We start from the raw sequence: 14,431 nt of genomic DNA, 5'->3' as shown, positions 1-14,431 counted from the left end.
CATTGTACACGTCAATCAGGAGCTCTGCCTGGGAAGTCCCAGCAGTTGTCTTGTTTACGGCTTTACATAGACAAGTTATATTTGCATAATTAATTCTGTCAGGACCCGGTTACGAACTCGGGTCTCCGGTGTGAGAAACAGTCACTTAGCAAACTGAGCCACTAATAGTCGGCAGAACCCAGAAGATAAGGCAGACACAGCAGTACTTAAGACGGTGTTTTAATAAAGTAAAAAGAAAAGTTACGGCAAAAAATATAAATCCACAACGTCAAAAGTAATTCCAAGAGAAAAAGGTAATCCTCCAAGTCAAAAGGTAAATCCACAAGGTGGTAGGTACAGCAGGAAAAAAGCCTCAAAAGATAATCAAACGAGAACAAAAACAGAGTACCACAAGAGAGTCCAACTGGAGCAACAAATGTTCACAGCATCACTGGGGCTGGGTGCTAACATTCAAACACAGAGCAAAGAACTGAGGGAAAACTAAGGGTCCAAATACATTCAAGGGAAACGAGGCACAGGTGCAAATAATAACTGGAAACAAGGGAAAACAAAAGGGTCAAAAAGCACCATGGGGGCATTTAGTGGCCAAAACCGAAACAATCCAGGCCAAATCCTGGCATAATTCATCTTTACCGTTTTGTTTGATTTATGTGACCGACCAATACTGGTTCATAACCCGTGACAGACCAATATATCACAAGGCTTCTTCACTCTAAGCTGAAACCTTGAAACTGAGATATCTTTTGATCTTAAGAACAAGGTCTGGGCGAACTGCTAAATTGCAGCTACTGATAGTGAGGATTTGTTCAGTCAGCCACTTGCATGAACACATAAATTAGTTCATAGAACAGCACATGAATAGAACACAGAAATTAGTTATCAGAAAAGCATAAACATAAAAATGTCCATTATAGTACCCTTCCCCAGATCTGTGCCTCGACACAATCCTGTCTCTGAGCTCTGCGGACAATTCCTTCGACCTCATGGCTTGGTTTTTGCTCTGACATGTACTGTCAACTGTGGGACTTGACATAGACAGGTGTGTGCCTTTCCAAATCATGTCCAATCAATTGAATTTACCACATGTGGACTCCAATAAAGTTGTAGAAACATCTCAAGAATGATCAATGAAAACAGGATGCACCCGATCTCAATTTGGAGTCTCATAGCAAAGGGTCTGAATTCTTACGTAAATAAGGTATTTCGGTTATTTATTTGTAAGAAATTTGCAAACATTTCTAAAAACCAGTTTTCGCTTTGTCATTACGTGTAACGATCGTTGTTGGAAGGATGGTGGACCAAGATGTAACGTGGGGTAGGTTAATATTTTATTTATTTATTTATGATAAACCGGCACAAAACAAGAAAGAGTAACAAAATGAACCATACAGCTTTGTAGAGCTTAAAAAGCAACAATACAAAATCAAGATCCCACAAACAACAGGTGGGAAAAGGCTGCCTAAATATGATCCTCAATCAGAGACAACAATAGACAGCTGCCTCTGATTGGGAACCATAACAGGCCAACATAGAAAATAAAAAACTAGACTACCCACCCTAGTCACACCCTGACCTAACCAAAATAAAGAAATAAAAGGTTCTCTAAGGTCAAGGCGTGACATTATGGTGTATTGTGTGTAAATTGCTGAGGATTTAAATAATTTAAAGGATATATTGTTTTAGTATAAGGCTGTAATGTAACAAAACAAAAGTCACGGGTCGAAATCCGATATATATTCTATATTTCTAACACATTCTAAGGTTTGTATCATTCACAACTAAAGTTAACAAATAACTCTAAATCTAGCATATAGGACCTGTTTCAAATGATCACGTTTACGCTCAACAGAGTCACTTCCTATGCGCACTCGCTCCGGGAATGGGGAAAATATCCTTTCTAATTTATTCAGTTAAGTGGAATTATATTATTTTTACTATAAAATCATATAATATAAAATAATGGCATGGGACATATAAGCATATCTTGTCAGCAAAATGAACAAGCTTATGCCATGGAGCATAGCCAGATAACATACAGTAGGTTATGCCAACTTATATTCTGTTCTTCTGAAATACATCTTTTTCATTACATAATGTTTCCTTAGACTTGACTAAAATAAAGAATGGATTTATTGTGATGTTGTATATGCAATTTATTTATTAGACTTTTTAAAATATAGATGTACTAAAGACATGCATCTGCAGCTTGTATGTATGGAAGCCTGGAGATGCTAAAGGTGTTTACAATACCAGTCAAAAGTTTGGAAACACCTACTCATTATTTTAGTTATTTTCTACATTGTAGAATAGCTATTTTCTACATTATAGAATAATAGTTAAGACATTACAACTATGAAATAACACATATAGAATAATGTAGTAACCATTAAAGTGTTAAACAACAAATCTAAATATATTTTATATATTTATATTCTTCAAAGTAGCCACCTTTTGCATTGAAGACAGCTTTGTACACTCTTGGCATTCTCTCAACCAGTTTCATGAGGAATGCTTTTCCAACTGTCTTGAAGGAGTTCCTACATAAGCTGAGCACTTGTTGGCTGCTTTTCCTTCACTATGCTGTCCAAATCATCCCAAACCAATCTCAATCATGTTATACAGCACATCTGATGCAGCACTCTGATGCAGCCTGGAGGTGTATTTTGGGCCATGTCCTGTTGAAAAACGAATGATAGTCCCACTTAGCACAAACCAGATAGGATGGCGTATCGCTGCAGAATGCTGTGGTAGCCATGCTGGTTAAGTGTGCCTTGAATTCTAAATAAATCACAGACAGTGTCACCAGCAAAGTACCATCATACCTCCTCCTCCATGATTCATGGTAGGAACCACACATGCTGAGATCATCCATTCACCTACTCTGTGTCTCACAAAGACACGACGGTTGGAACCAAAAATCTTAAATTTGGACTCATCAGACCAAAGGACAGATTGCTCATGTTTCTTAACCCAAGCAAGTCTCTTCTTATTGGTGTCCTTTAGTAGTGGTTTCTTTGCAGCAATTCGACCATGGAGGCCTGATTCATGCAGTCTCCTCTGAACAGTTGATGTTGAGATGTGTCTGTTACTTGAACTCTGTGAAGAATTCCTTTGGGCTGCAATTTCTGAGGCTGGTAACTCTAATGAACTTATTCTCTGCATCAGAGGTAACTCTGTGTCTTCCTTTCCTGTGCTGGTCCTCATGAGAGACAGTTTCATCATAGCGCTTGAAGAAACTTTTTGCATTGACTGACCTACAAGTCTTAAAGTAATGATGGACTGTAATTTCTCTTAGCTTATTTGAGCTGTTCTAGCCATAAAATGGACTTGGTTTTTTACCAAATAGTGCTATCGCTGTCAGCGTTCTAGGTGAATGGATAAGGTGGAGTCAGGCGCAGGACACAGGTAGGAGTAAAAATCGTAACTTTACTCAATATCAACAATGTTCCAACAAGGATAAACATAAATATCCAGAGCACATAAATGAAACCACTTAACAATCACGCACAAATCAAAAGGGGAAGCCAGAGGGTTAAATAAGGAACACTGATTATGGAATGGAAACCAGGTGTGTACAATGAAGACAAAACAAAACGAAAATGAAACATGGATCGGTGGTGACTACAAAGTAATTGGGTGAGTGAAGCCAGGTGTGTAAGACAAAGATAAAACAAATGGAAAATGGAAAGTGGATCGGCGGTGGCTAGAAGGCCGGTGACGTCGACCGCCAAACGCCGCCCGAACAAGGAGAGGGACCAACTTTGGCGGAAGTTGTGACACTACCCCTGCCTTGTTACAACACAACTGATTGTCTCAAACACTGTTATTAATTTAAATGCTGTCACAACTTCCGCCGAAGTCAGTCCCTCTCCTTGTTCGGGCGGCGTTTGGCGGTCGACGTCACCGGCCTTTTAGCCACCGCCGATCCACTTTTCATTTTCCATTTGTTTTATCTTTGTCTTACACACCTGGCTTCACTCACCCAATTACTTGTTTATTATTTAACCCTCAATTCCCCATGTTTGTTTGTGAGTGATTGTTCGTTCTACATCGGCCCGTTATTGTGGGCTCGCTATTTTTGTATTTGTATTTGTATTTTTTTAGTTAAGTACGTTGATTACTCATATCTGCTGTCCTGCACCTGACTCTCTACACCAGCTACACACAGGACCATTACAAATGCACTCCAGATGATTACTTCATGAAGCTGGTTGAGAGAATGCCAAGAGTGTGCAAAGCTGTCATCAAGGCAAGTGGTTTCTATTTTTGGTTTTTACATGATTCCATATGTGTTATTTCGTAGTTTTTGTGTCTTCACTATTATTCTACAATGGAGAAAATAGTAAAATAAAGAAAAACCCTTGAATGAGTCAGTGTGTCCAAACTTTTGACTGGTACTGTATGTTCATTAATAGTCATGTTAATTACTGACAATATCCAGCAGACACAATTTCATGACTGCCACAGCCCTAGCCGTTTTGTCTGTTGCTGTCTGTGTCTTGTCTGTTGCAGTCTCGGGTTCTTGTTTATTACTGTCTCCTTGGTCTATCCTCATTTGTTATGGCCTGTTCTGTTCTTCTGATGTCTCTCTCCATCATATCATATTCTTCTGTTGTTGTCTCTGTCTCTAGTCTGGTGTGTTTTTTTCCATCATATCCTACTCTTCTGTTGCTGTCTCTGTGTCTTGTCTGGTTTATCTCTTTAGTTTTGCAAATCTTAAATGGTCTGTGTTTTGGGCCTGTGTCTGGGTCACCTACATCATCCTCAACCCTCCCATGTGCCCCTGGCTGCTGTTCTAAACGCTCCACTGGCCTGCTGTTCTAGATGTTAGATGTGCAAGTTGCAACATGCCATTAGTTATTTTTAAAGGGTGACTGCGCTTACTGATTTGGCCTTGTTTTAGATTTGGTTAATTAAGAAATTCTATAATTGAATTCATCTTATGTTGCAGCGGAGTATAGCTGAAAAAATATTCTACGGGTACTCCACAGCTGAGGCAAGATGACTGTGTTGCATCCCAGCATATTTTATGTGCTTCAGGATTCATTGATGTTGATGCTTTTCCTCCGGTCCTTGCTGATGTCTGCCAGGGAGTTCTGGATGTCCATCACGACCCCAGGGCATAGTGGAACTGACGGAGGCCTGTTTGTGCCTTGCCTAACTGGGAGTGGATGGCAGCCTGGAGAGTGAGGCAAGCAATTGTAAATATATATATATATATCCCATTTTTTAGCAGACGCTTTTGTCCAAAGCGACTTACAAGTCGGCTGGGGCCACTACTTTTTGCATATGGGTGGCCCCAGTGGGAATCGAACCCACGACGCTTGGCGTTGCAAGCGCCATGCTCTACCGACTGAGCCACACAGGACCCATAGGGCTTTACAGCAAGCAGACTCCATCAGTATACACTCACAAACACTGATGTGCACACACACACACACACTTTCTCACACCGAGGTGTAGTATGTCAGTTCTCTCCATTTCTCGACAGGCTTGATGATGCGTCCGCTCATAATGTCCACCAGAGTTGTCTGGGAGTTCTCAGTTCCCTGTCTGAACTCATCCACAGATGAAGGAGTGTACACTGGAGAGAATCAGGGAGAAAGAGAATCAGAGAAAGGATGAGAAAGAGAGAGAGAAAATGAAAGAGAGAACACTGCCGATTTTGCAAGTTTTCCTACTTACAAAGCATGTAGAGGTCTGTAATGTTTATCTCAGGTACACTTCAATTGTGAGAGACGGAATCTAAAACAAAAATCCAAAAAAATCATATTGTATGATTTTTAAGTAATTAATTTGCATTTTATTGCATGACATAAGTATTTGATCACCTACCAACCAGTAAGAATTCCAGCTCTCACAGACCTGTTAGTTTTTCTTTAAGAAGCCCTCCTGTTCTCCACTCATTACCTGTATTAACTGCACCTGTGAACTCGTTACCTGTATAAAAGACACCTGTCCACACATTCAAACAAACTCCAACCTCTCCACAATGGCAAAGACCAGAGAGCTGTGTAAGGACATCAGGGTTAAAATTGTAGACCTGCACAAGGCTGGGATGGGCTACAGGACAATAGGCAAGCAGCTTGGTGAGAAGGCAACAACTGTTGGCGCAATTATTAGAAAATGGAAGAAGTTCAAGATGACGGTCAATCACCCTCGGTCTGGGGCTAGGACTCCATGCAAGATCTCAAGTATAATTAATTTCTTCCTGGTACGGGACCAACATTTTTTATGTACCTAATCATAGAATTACATATAGAATCCCTAGTGATTCAATAGGATCTCTGGCCCTATTCATAAATATTTGTCATTTAACTTTTTCAATTTATTACATTTTATTGTGGTATAAACACAAGCTGTCATCTTTTCATCTGTTGTCAAACAATCACTTCAATGGGCTGGGCTACCGGCGCACATTCATCCACTCGCAACATATCTCCAGCCTCCAGTGGTGGATGGAAAGAGACATCTGTTACACAAGACACAAAAAGTGTAATGATATTTGGCGATTGTCATTAGGCCAGAATGTATGTGTCCACTGCTGTCCGGCCCAGTGTTGCCAACTAATTTTCAGGGGAAGTTGCTCGAGGCAGGTCAATTTGTTGCTAAATGGCCATGTGATGTCCCTACGTGATGACGCCATTACGTAATAACGTAAACACGCATCATTACGTACAATACGTAATAATTTACTCAAATTGACTGGACAGCTATGCAAAAAATATGATTTGACATGTTAGTTTAGATTTGTTTGTTTATTATCACATTTTTGTTTGTAAAAGTAATAAAAACAATTTTTTTTGATCAGATATTTTATTGAACAATTACATTTGATTTGTTTTCTTTTTAACTAGTAAACCTACACATTCTGAACAATTATAACCTCAGCAAAAAAAGAAACGTTCCTTTTTCAGGACTGTATTTCAAAGATAATTAGTAAAAATCCAAATAATTTCACAGATCTTCATTGTTAAGGGTTTTAAACACTGTTTCCTATGCTTGTTCAATGAACCATAAACAATTAATGAACATGCACCTGTGGAACAGTCATTAAGACACTAACAGCTTACAGACGGCAGGCAATTAAGGTCACAGTTATGAAAACGTAGGACACTAAAAAGAAGCCTTTCTACTGACTCTGGAAAACACCAAAAGAAAGATGCCCAGGGTCCCTGCTCATCTGCGTGAACGTGCCTTAGGCATGCTGCAAGGAGGCATGAGGACTGCAGATGTGGCCATGGAAATAAATTGCAATGTCCATACTGAGACGCCTAAGACAGCGCTACAGGGAGACAGGACAGACAGTTGATTGTCCTCGCAGTGGCAGACCACGTGTAACACTTGCACAGGATCGGTACATCCGAACATCACACCTGCAGGACAGGTACAGGATGGCAACAACAACTGCACAAGTTACACCAGGAACTCACAATCCCTCCATCAGTGCTCAGACTGTCCGCAATAGGCTGAGAGAGGCTGGACTGCGGGCTTGTAGGCCTGTTGTAAGCCAGGTCCTTACCAGACATCACCGGCAACAACATCGCCTATGGACCAGACAGGACTGGCAAAAAGTGCTCTTCACTGACGAGTCGCGTTTATCGTGGAAGGACTGAGCGTTTAACTGAGGCCTGTACTCTGGAGCGGGATTGATTTGGAAGTGGAGGGTGCGTCATGATCTGGGGCAGTGTGTAACAGCATCATCTGATTGAGCTTGTTGTCATTGCAGGCAATCTCAACGCTGTGCATTACAGGGAAGACATTCTCCTCCCTCATGTGGTACCCTTCCTGCAGGCTCATCCTGACATGACCCTCCAGCATGGCAATGCCACCAGCCATACTGCTCATTCTCTGTGTGATTTCCTGCAAGACAGGAATGTCAGTGTTCTGCCATGGCCAGCGAAGAGCCCGGATCTCAATCCTATTGAGCACGTCTGGGACCTGTTGGATCGGAGGGTGAGGGTTCGGGCCATTCCCCCCATAAATGTCTAGGAACTTGTCTCATTTGTCTCATTTGTTGAATCTTGTTATGTTTATACATGTTAAGTTTGCTGAAAATAAACATAGTTGACAGTGAAAGGACGTTTCTTTTTTTGTTGAGTTTAGTTTTAAGCAGTGTATTGGTAGTTAGTTAACATGCTACCTAACCGATCAACAATTCTAGGCACAAGCTTATAACAAGGTATATATGCTATCTTATTGAACAAGCAACTTAACTCAAATAATGATGTTTGCGCTAGGCATCTCTCTCCAGCTCTCTCCAGGTTGTTGTGCTGCTTTGCTGGCTAGCTGCTCAATGTGTTCCTCCAGATATTGCCACTGTTCTTCCCTACACTGCAGTGCACACTGCCACCGTCAGCTGAGTGTCTTCGCCAGTTCCATTAAGTTCACTCCTTGCATACGTACTGTACATTTCATGAATCATAGACTCAAGGAAATTATCTTCATCTTCACTGTCCAACTGCATTGTCACGGAGTTGGAACTAGCAGAAGAGAATGGAGTGGCCTTAAAGCTGAATGCTGCTGTGGTGCCAAACTGCTGTAGAACTTCATTTAGTTTATACTGGTAACAGGTATCACCAGCCAGCTTTAGTCCATACAGCACCAGGAGTATGGAGTTGAGAGTGTGCAGTGACATTCTATTTCTTAACTTTGACTTGACCACACTCATTTGGCTGAACAGCATTTGAGTGTGGCAAGGAGAGGGCAGTGAGTGCAGCTTTGCAGTTCTTAAAATGGATTTGACCCGGAAGAGTCCGTGTAGTTATTCACTTCACTCCAAAACTCTGTATTTTCAGTTGAGTCCCACCTAAACAGATGGATGTTTCTCCATTGGGAAACAATTGTATCAATTGTTTGGGGCTGGTATTACAGTAGCTCAGCTACTTTAATCATTTCAGTGGTGACTTTATTGTGCTTTAGGGTTTCCTTAATACTGAACAAGGCCATGTGTCGCAAGGCTTCAAGGTTGTCTGGGAGCCTTGCTTGCAGCTCCTTGCTTAAAGCAACAATATAGTCGATGCACTGTCTCCGAATGACCTTTTCGTCCTCTGCTGCAAGACTGGGTTGGTACACCATGCTCTCGAAAAGGTAACCAAGGTACGGTGATGTACTGAGATGTCCATCAATGGCATCCTTCAGCACATCAATTTTTGCCATAGGGTTGACTACTCTGCTGCAAATCTATGTTAAGAGGTGTACCAGATTGTCCAAAAGCTTGACAGGATCTGTTTGCTCTCCCTCAAATGCCTTCACTGCAACTTGTACGTCGGACAGGATTGATTTCAAGGATGTCAGGTAGATGTAGATGGTCTTGTCCATGTACATGGAGTGGAGCACATCTACCTTGTAGCAATTATCACTGGCGTTGGTCAACTTAAAGTGGAGTTTCAGTTCCTAGGGATGGTTTCTTTGGATGCTGCACTGACAGCCAATTGTAAAGAATGGCACATACAGCAGATGAGTACCAAATTGGGCAATGCACATTCTTCCTTTAAAATCTTGTGCACCCCGTTGTGCACCCTAGTCATCACGGACGCATTATCTGGTTTCCGAGGAGGTCATGGGTGCACCTCAGCCACGCTCAAGGTCCTAAACGATATCATAACCGCCATCGATAAAAGACAATACTGTACAGCCGTCTTCATCTACCTGGCCAAGGCTTTTGACTGTCAATCACAGCATTCTTATCGGCAGACTCAACAGCCTTAGTTTCTCAAATGACTGCCTCACCTGGTTCACCAACTACTTCTCAGATAGAGTTCAGTGTGTCAAATTGGAGGGGCTCTCTTGTCCGGACCTCTGGCAGTCTCTATGGGGGTGCCACAGGGTTCAATTCTCAGGCGGACTCTTTTCTCTGTATACATCAATGATGTCGCTCTTGCTGCTGGTGATTCTGATTCACCTCTACGCCGACGACACCATTCTGTATACTTCTGGCCCTTCTTTGAACACTGTGTTAACAAACCTCCAGATGAGCTTCAATGCCATACAACACTCCTTCCGTGGCTTCCAACTGCTCTTAAATGCAAGTAAAACTAAATGCATGCTCTTCAACCGATTGCTGCCCGCACCCCCATCTAGCATCACTACTCTGGACGGTTCTGACTTAGAATATGTGAACAACTACAAATACCTAGGTGTCTGGTTAGACTGTAAACTCCCTCCAGACTCACATTAAGCATCTCCAATCTAAAATTAAATCTAGAATCGGCTTCCTATTTCGCAAACGAAGAACTCTTCACTCATGCTGCCAAACATACCCTCGTAAAACTGACTATCCTACCGATCCTTGACTTCGGCAATGTCATTTACAAAATAGCCTCCAACACTACTCAGCAAACTGGATGTAGTCTATCACAGTGCCATCCGTTTTGTCACCAAAGCCCCATATACTACCCACCACGGCGACCTGTATGTTCTCGTTGGCTGGCCCTCGCTTCATATTCGTCGCCAAACCCACTGGCTCCAGGTCATCTATAAGTCTTTGCTTGGTAAAGCCCCACCTTATCTCAGCTCACTGGTCACTATAGCAGCACCCACCTGTAGCACGCGCTCCAGCATGTATGTTACGGATCCCTTTTAGGCCCGACAGTCTAGGGGGGGGGTGGTAATGAGACCCGTAACATAACTCACGCAAATTATAATAGTGACAAAGCAAAAGTGTGAACGAAATAACCAGGACAACTGAAATCTACCGTCAAACTCAAGGTTTATTTGAAAACACACGGTAATGGGGGGAGCAGGAAAAGGGTCTGAGCTGGACCCAAGGAAAGAAACAATAAGTATTCAAAAACACAGTGGGTGGTCCGCCCAGTTCTAACTAGTGTATTTAACAAAGTCTACCTATGGGTAGTGTATGCCCATGGGCGACTTGTCTTGGTTTCCCCTTTTCCCACCAGCAATCAAACAAACACCACAATCAAAACAATACTCACAGGTGATGACAAAGTGCTATTGAGGTGCTCAAACAAAAGAGAGGTTAATACACAACGAGAGAGTGACACACAGAAACCAACAGACATGGCATTTACAGAGAGATTGAGCTCAAGAGCAAACAACTGACAGGGTTTTTAAACCAAGGGAAAGGAACTGTGATAGGGTAGGAAAACAGGAGGAGGTGTGTCTTCTGATTGATGAGTGATTGGTGACTGATTGGTGAGTGATGATTTTCACCTGTGAGGGGAGAAGGAGAGCAAACACAGGATACATACACACACACACACACACAGGATACCTGTATCCGTAACACCTGAATCCGTAACAAGGTATATATATCACCTTTCATCCCCAAAGCAAACTCCTCATTTGGCCGCCTTTCCTTCCAGTACTCTGCTGCCAATGACTGGAACGAATTGCTAAAATCACTGAAGCTGGAGTCTTATATCTCCCTCACTAACTTTAAGCATCAGCTATCTGAGCAGCTAACCGATCACTGCACCTGTGCACAGCCCATCTGCAAATAGCCCACCCAACTACCTCATCCCCATATTGTCATTTTTTTTGCTCCTTTGTACACCAGTATTTCTTCTTGCACATTCATTTTCTGCACATCTATCACTCCAGTGTTAATGCTAAATTGTAATTATTTAATCAGTATGGCGTATTTATTGCCTTACCTCCCTCATCTTACTACATTTGCACATACTATATATAGATTTTTCTTTTGTGTTGTTGACTGTATGTTTGTCTACCCCATGTGCAACTCTGTGTTGTTTGTGTCGCACTGCTTTGCTTTATCTTGGCCGGACTGCAGTTGTAAATGAGAACTTGTTCTCAACTGGCCTACCTGGTTAAGTAAAGGTGAAATTAAAAAAAAAATGTTTAAAAAATGTATCAGTGCCCATACCCTGAAGATGTTCTTTTTTTAAGGTTACACTTCTCAAGAAACTCAATGACCGCCTTTGCTCTTGATCTGGCACCGCCCCCCTCCAATTCAACAAGGCTTGAGAAAAGGTTAATTTTTAGCACTGAAATACCGATTCACCACACCCAGGTATCTGGAAACAACTGACATCAGTGGACTCATCCAAAAGGAGACTGAACTTCTCATCCCCCACATCTGATGTTACCCTTTGGAGAAAATAAGGAGCCAATACTCCCCTAATAATTTCTGTGTACTTGGTGCGGTGCATTTGGAAGTTTGTTGCTGCCACGGATTCTGAAAAGGCAGCTTTGCAAGCCATACCTAAATGGTCGCATGTTGGCAGCAAACAATGCTCCGCAATGGCCATTGCCATAGTAGCTTCTGTGCTTTTGCAGTTATCCACTTTCTTAATGTTAATGTATTTTTAGTTGTCACTATGAAATTTCCCTGATGTTGGTTCCTGTACAGGAACAGCAGCCATAAAAAGGTTAATTAACCAACTGTGGTAATGTAGACTGCGTTGCGGAGTTGTACGGTTTTGATTTATTTATATGCTTTGCTGTAGCACAATCTTTTTTGAAGGCATACATTTTTGCAAGCATATCTGATTTGCAGTATGCACAGTATGCCCGACAATCATCCCCAATTACTGGCTTCAGCGACCCTTTAATTTCAGGTACAGACTCCCACTATTTTCTGTACTTCTGGCTGTACAATTTTGATTGAGACATGTTGTTTGATGTTGTAAGTTCTGTTCAAGATCAACCATTCATAACCAACTATATTCATTGGGTTTATCTCGTCGAAGGCTGCAGTCATCCAAGAATGATTTGCAATTTACTGAAATTGCTGCTGACCTGCTGCTGCCTGTGCACGAGCTGAGTGCCTGCTGCTGACATCACTCACAATGCACTTTTTCAGTCAGGCACCTGTGTTGTGACTGAGTATTTGACAGAGAAAATCGTTTTTTGTGTCATTTAGAGGGAAAATGTGTGCATTTTTAGCATTTGAATCACTTTTCAAGAGTTGCTAATAGTTTCAAAGACATTTTTAAAAGTAGCTAAATGTGTTGCTAGGTGCTGTTTGAAAAAAAAGTTGCAGGGTAGTCTGAAAAGTTGCTAAATCTAGCAACAAAATTGCTAAATTGGCATCACTGGTCCAGCCACTTATCTCTGCCTTGCCAAAATGTCAGTGTTCTCGTCGAACCATATCGCATTTTGGAGCCAAGGTTATACCACCCGTTTTCAAGTCTATTCGTTCATTTTTCATGCCTCTGACCTGTGGAAATTATTTTTTTAAATAGTCTACAGTTTCCTTGACATTTTTTTAAATTAGGCTATTGTGATAGGCTCATGTTTTACGGAGCCGAACAGCTGTTCTGCTGCAAATCTCCCTGACAGAATTACCCCCCATCACGTGAACGCGCACACATGCAATTCTTCATTGCTGCGACTTGCTTGCTAGTTGAGTTTTCTGATGTTTATTTTAGCCTACATTTCACTGATCTTAGTAGCAGAAAGCATTTTTTATTTGTGTCCATCAAGGCAGCTGTCATTGATCACGTTAGGCTGCGTTTCATTAAAATTTGTATACCGGTTTGATCGCGGGGGAGGCACTAGTAATGTCTGCAGTTTTGGGTTTGGCTATTTGTTTCAAGTGTATTAGTCTATAAATACATCTCTTTGCCAAAATTCGCAATTTCTCCCATGTCTTATACGACTAGTAGTTGTTCTGAAATGTTTATTGTTTGCATACATGTTACTCCATCCTCTATGTTTAATATAACACATATACATTAAGTATTACTTTCGGTTGCCTAAAGTTGCCTACGTGAAGTTTGTTCTATAGAAATTATTTGACTCTAGTGACAAAATTTAAATTAAGGAAATTAGAAGGGGGGGGGGGTTGTCTTGCCTACCGAGACCCCTCTCCCCTTTCTATCTTGGGACTGCATGGCCTGGCACACTTCATAATCATTTTGGTAGCTCATGTTGACCAGTAGTGTGTGCCACAGAAAGTATTTGACTCAAGCCACAAAATGAAGGAAAATATAAGGGGGGATTTCGGCAGGCAAGAAAATGGCCTTTGCAGAAATCCCCCCTTTCTAATTTCCTTAATTTAGTCATTAGAGTCAAAAACTTTCTGTGGCACACATCAGTCAAATACTTTCTATATAATAAAGGACAGGCAGCCGAAATTAATAATTCATCCATGTGTGTTATATTAAACATACATGAGGGAGTAAAATGTAGGCAAGTAATACATATTTCAGAACAACTACTAGTCGAATAAGACATGGGAGAAATAACGAATTTTATCAAATAAATGTATTTATAGAATAATACACTTGAAACAAATAGCCAACCCGAAAACTGCAGGCATTACTAGTGCCTCCCCCGCGATCAAACCATCATAAAAAAATAAATAAATTAAACGCAGTCTAACGTGATCGTTGACAGCTGCCTTGAAGGACACAAATAAAAAATGCTTTCTGCTGCTAAGATCAGTGAAAAGTAGGCTAAAATGACAACGGAGTGAAGAGCAGAAATCTAAACTGGCAATCAA

This window comes from Oncorhynchus masou, chromosome 24 (genome assembly GCF_036934945.1).
Source record: "Oncorhynchus masou masou isolate Uvic2021 chromosome 24, UVic_Omas_1.1, whole genome shotgun sequence".
Classification (NCBI taxonomy): domain Eukaryota; kingdom Metazoa; phylum Chordata; class Actinopteri; order Salmoniformes; family Salmonidae; genus Oncorhynchus; species Oncorhynchus masou.
The sequence above is the reverse complement of the archived record's forward strand: the minus strand, read 5'-3'. Positions refer to the sequence as shown.